Here is a 5,817-nt window from a genome sequence, read left to right as displayed (position 1 = left end):
GCGCTACCATTTGTAACAGGATATGAGCCAGAATTAAGCGAGAATTATGGCGAGTGTTCCATGCAATCAACTTCCATTATCACATGCGAGAACCCTCAAAGAGAACCAAATGTGTTGAAGATTGCTTTATCACATTTTAAAATTATAATAAGTGTGCAGACGCTCCTCCATCCGGTTCCTAGTACTAGTATAGTACGTACCTTTATAGACTATAGTAGTAGTACTAGTACTAGTAAACTTTGCACTTGGCTATTCGCCCATTCGGGAAGTCGAACAATAGTAGCACTAGTAGTATAGTGTATGCTTCTGGCAATCTGACACCGAATTAACTGTTGCATGTCCACCGCCTGAGCGAGGGAGAGCTTGCATTAGTCAAAAGTTTCTCCTTGTCCTGTGAGCCACCGCGCGCAAGCTTCTCCCGTCCTGCAACCTTCTCCTCGTTTGGCAAGTTGACGGGACACAGCAAAGAACCTATTTGGATCCATGGGTTAGAGTTAGTTTGGGTTAGTTTGTACTCAACTAACCCAAAAGTATCCAAACAGGAGGGTTAGTTTGGGTTAGAAGCATCTAACCCATCCAAAAAATCTAACCCACCCAAGAGGTGCTTATTTGGGTTAGTTCTTCTCTGGAGCACTAAAAAACACATTTTTCTCTCGCTCTCGTCGCCGAAAATCCCTCGCCACTTCCTCGAAGCTTCCCCTCCTCTTCGTCCCTCCCTCTCACAACGCCCGTGAAGGCGCCTCGCCGTACCCGCGCTCCATCTAACCCTATCATCTAAACACCTCTTTGGCTAGAGTTAGTTCACGGTTAGTTCAGGGTTAGAATCTAACTCTAACCTCTAACTGAGGTAGAGTATCCAAACAAGGCCAAAGTAATGCTAGTCCATACTGCCTCCTCTCCGATTAATATGGCTTAATTTCAAACGAGATAAATACACTGTCTGTCACTGTATATTTGTAAAAATACGGTCAGTGGACTTCATAATACGCTCATTGCGCTCAATATATATATATTCCGGTGTTTATACGGTCACTAGCTCACCCTGACTGAGTATGTGTGTGCATGCATGTGTAGGTTGAGCACTTAGCGTGACTGTGTGTGTTCCGTCGTGTGCTCGGACATGCATGCATTAGGGCGTCGCATGCATTTTTGGGTCCATGTGTTGTGACTGTTGCATACACGTAGGGGGAGTACGTGTAGGGGCCCATAAGGAGCAGTCAAATCACACAGTAAGTTAGTCGGAAGAAGCAACCATCATTTCACTCTTGAATGACACGTACGCAATATAAAATGGTTGATATGGAGAAAAAAGAAAAACCACTATATATACACTAGCAGGAGCCTAAGCTACAAGCCTGCTTGCTAAGGTTGCTCTCTTCACAAGCATAGAACGACGGGCCTGATCCCGTAGTTGGGGGAAGGGAACAATGTTTTGCGTAGACGCGGTCGACATCAGCGAGGGAGAAAACCCACAGTCGGTGCGTCCCAATCGGGGGTTACCGCGGTATGGGCCGATGCCGCGTCCCAACCGCCCTTCTATCTATAGCCCGACGTCCTAGGTAGTCCATCTTCCTTTTGGAGCCGGCTTGCTCCACTGCCGTAGCTCCATCTCATGTCGATCTTTCTCTACTTCTACCGGCTTCTACTTGTGATGAGTTTATGTTGCTGTTTGGTTCTAGGTCTAGCATTGCCACACTTCGCCACACATTTTTGCCAACCTTGCCTAAGGTTAGTTCATCAAAATGAGAGCCACAACTTGGCAAGCCTAAGGGAATCTTGCCACATTTTTTATGTGTATGCCATGTGGGGCCCAAGTGTGGCTTGCCTAAGATGTGGCTTGAACCAAACACTCACCTAAGTTGGTCAAACTTGCCTAACTTTAGGTGTGGCAATCTTTGGCAAAGTTAGTCACAAACCAAACAGGCCCTATGTCTCATGAACTAGTGCTAGTACTATTATTCTAATCACACTTCTTCAATATCTTTGCCATAAGGGATGCTCAGGTCGATTTTAGTGGAACTGCACAAAAGCATCGTATGATCCGAGGGTGCCATCCGTCTTTCCTTCGACAGGTTCTACCTGGCCAGGGAATTAAATCATGTTTAGGGTTTAGGATTTAAGTCGTAGTGACCCCATCAGTAGTTTTTTTTTCGTACACGCTCTCACAACTTTTTTCTTTAGTTGTGAAGTAAATATTGTCTATGATCTGTGAATCATTGAGATGCATCAGCATGCGTGTTAGTTTTCCTTTGTATTTGATGGAATGTTGTAACGGGGCAACCTTGGAATAGGAATGAAAATGGAGTGGAAAGTTTCCGTTTTTCCAGAGAAAAATGGAAACGGAGAGAAACCAACGTTTCGTATCGTTGGATCGCGCCATCGAGCAAAACCAACGTTTAAATCACGCCTGTCGTGTTCGTGTCTCACCCTCCTCCACGGCTCGACCCCACACGGTCGCTCGGCATGCCACTCACTGCAAACCGAGTATACGATAACTTTCCCGCCAGCTTGTCAATGGATCGCGCCATGGAGTACTACTAGCACTACTGGAAGAGATTGACGAGTTGGGGGAGGACAGCTAGCTGTAGCACGGACTCCCAAGAACTTTTTACATGCATGTTGTAGCCAGCTATTGCGACCTTTGAACACGGAGCAGCCGCGTACACCTGGAAGCGATGCGGGCGACGCTCTCTCGGCTGGCACGCCGTTTCAATGCCGGCGCCAGTGAGAGGTCGCGTCCGCTCTGGCCGGGCATGCACGGGTGATGAAGAGGGTTCGGTTGGTCAGGACTGGCCGTGGCAGCGGTCCGGACGTGCGCAAACAAGAGATGTTGTATGCTAATATTCCTGCGTATATAATTAACAACGTAACTAATTTGCCAGTTGGACAAATATGATTAGAGATGGAGATGTAAATGGAATTTTACGTAAAAACGGATATGCATGTCTATGTATATGTGTGTGTGCACGACGACTCTCGCGACCTGGAAGCGGGGGCGTGTTTTTGATCGAGTTTTCTTTCTTGGTATGTTAGAAAATCAGTTTGTCTAATTCACATCTAGGTGTTATTTAAGGATATCACATCTAAGCTACCACAAGTATATAATGTAGCAACAAGAAACAAAAATACTAGGACAAAAAAAATAGACCACAAACAGAGTGGACATCAACTTAGATGTGACATAACTATGTCACATCTAGATGTGTCCTAGACAGACCCTTAAAAAGTTGTCCACCAGTTTTCGTTTCTTTTTTTCCGGGAACGCGCGTATTCTATTTAAAACCATTGCTATGGAGAGATTATTTTACTCCATTATAGCCTCTTGTTTGATAGAGTTTCTCGCGTTTCGCTCTCTCACCCTCTCCATATCCAAACAAGATGACAATGTCCACTCTATCTCTCTCCTCACCGGTGGTCATAGATCCGGCCGAATCCCATCCGCTGCGGGAGGTGAGGAGGTGCAGCGTTGACGTTGTCGCCGTCGGTGACGGAGGGAACCGATGCGCACCGTCCTCTAGGAGTCGGCGCTGGCGCGGACGAATATCCTCCGTGCCCTTGTTCGCTGTCGTCGTGTGGGCAGATCCCGCCCGCCTGCCAAAACGACATCTCGCCCACCGGAGGTCTAACTTCTTGTACTGCTCAAGCTCCCCAGGTTGCTGTGTGTGGGTTTTCTTCTATGCGACTACTCACCAGCTCCCCATGCATAGTAGCTAGGGTTCGTCGGCTGGTCCAACATCACCTACTAGTACTATTATAGAGGAAATGCCACTCGAAAAGTTGTCCTGATTTATGCCTCGGTGGAGGTATACATGTTGTTTCGACAAAAAGTACATGGTGGTTATGCGGTCATTGTCCATATGGTGGTAGTACTATCACTGGTTAAATGAAGAAATGCTTTTTTTCTCGGGTATCCTGGTTTAGTTCCCATCAAGATATAATTATGATGCTTCTGTTTGTTGGTGTACTTTTCATTAATTTTTATTGACAATTGAGATGTCGTTGCTAACCCTTCTTTATATTTTTGGAAACAGTGATATGTGTCTCCATACCCGGGCATGTCTTCCTCAATTTTAGTGGAACTGCACAAAATTGGATGGCCATTGTTGTTCCGCCTCACTGTCCTCTGCCACGTGGTTCTTCCTTCCTCGAGCTTGATTAATGAGAAGAGACAAACCACAGTGAGGATTTGTCGAACTTCATAGGTGCCTCACCCAAACTTGATGCCAAATGGATGATGCATCACCACAATGACCTATCGATGCTCATGGTTGCGCCTCATGGTTGCGTCGGCTGGTGAAGCTGATCGATTTTCAATGAAAAACAAGCTGTCTTCCATCAGTGCTCTTTGCTTGTTACGCACAAAGATGATATCCTTCATCAGTTCACCTTGGTTGCGTTGGAGACGCAGTCGTCTTTCACGTTGGTGCAATTTTATCACACAATTGGTTATGAACCAAATGTTTCCTCAAAGAAGAATCGACGTTGGTACTAAGAGCATAAGTTTTGTATTGATTTCTAAGCCTTCTCACAACTTTGTCTCCAGCTCCCCTTTAATTTTATTTGTCCAGCTATTAACTTTGATTTAAAAAATGGTGTGGACTAAAAACCCGGATGGACGTAGTAGCCCTCCATTTTTATTTACTCCGCATATTAGATTTGACTGAAGTCAAACTTTGTAATACTCTCAAACCTTTCCGATAATTGAAATTAAAATTCTTTATTTGTACACACTCTCACACGTTTCCGATAATTTGGCGCATGTGTGGTTGTTCACTTAAGGGAGGGTAGTGTACCACACGTGAAGGACAGGAAGTGCGACCAAGACGCTTGGGCGTGGATCGTTAGTTCATCAGAAGTAGTACTAGTTTTCTTCACTGTACATTAAATAAAGAGTTTCATTTCATACTTACACAATTTAAAGCGATTGTTATGGAGAGAATAAGAAAACCACTCCACTATATATTAGTCGTATACACACGAGAGTACTATATGGAGGCAGCTTCATTGACTTAGTGCACCTGCCTTTGGGTCTATGATAGGTGGGCCCAAAATGTGGCTGGCTCACCTGCCATACAACCAAAAGCAGATGCAGTGAAGGCACCGGAGCTCAGTCCATACTACATTAGTATATATATAAGCGGGAGCCTCAGCGCTTGTTCTCCTGGGTTTGCACTCTCCACACGCTCGCCGCAATACATATATGTTACACGCTGGAGGCTCAGCGTTCATTTGCTAGGGTTTGCTATATTCACAGTCTATCACCCTCTCTTCACCAGATCTAAACAAGACTGCGTTGGACTCTTGTCTCTCTCTCCGCCCTCACAGCTGGTGAAGGAGGTGTCCGTATCCCGTCGCACCGGGAAGGGGAGGAGGTGCAGCGTTAACTCTATCGCCTTCGGTGAGGGAGGCAATCCACTACCGGCTGCGCTGTTCTCTTTCACCCAGCGCCTGTGCGGGAGGGCCACCGACCCCTTCTTCCTCGCTGTCGTACATAGTGTGGGAAGATCTGGCCTCCCGCCGCACGCCTTGCCACATCCCGACGACCCTAAGGTATAAGTTTCCTTGAAACCGTCGTTGCTCTAGCTACATGTGGATCTTTTTCGATCTGTAGTCGAATCTAGGTCTTAGTTCAAAGAGGAAAGAAAGGTGCGGTGGGATGGAGCATGAATCTAGGACGTGGTTCAATGAGGAAAGGAGGGAGGAAAAGTAGTATAGACTGGCTATCCAGCCGCTTTGTTGGGCGAAAAGGGAAAAAGGTGGTAACCCAGTACACACATCTGTAAGGAACCGATCTCTTTGTTGAAAAGGGAAAGAAAC

The sequence above is a fragment of the Triticum dicoccoides genome, chromosome 2B, assembly GCF_002162155.2.
Source record: "Triticum dicoccoides isolate Atlit2015 ecotype Zavitan chromosome 2B, WEW_v2.0, whole genome shotgun sequence".
Lineage (NCBI taxonomy): Eukaryota > Viridiplantae > Streptophyta > Magnoliopsida > Poales > Poaceae > Triticum > Triticum dicoccoides.
This window is presented reverse-complemented; position numbering follows the sequence as displayed.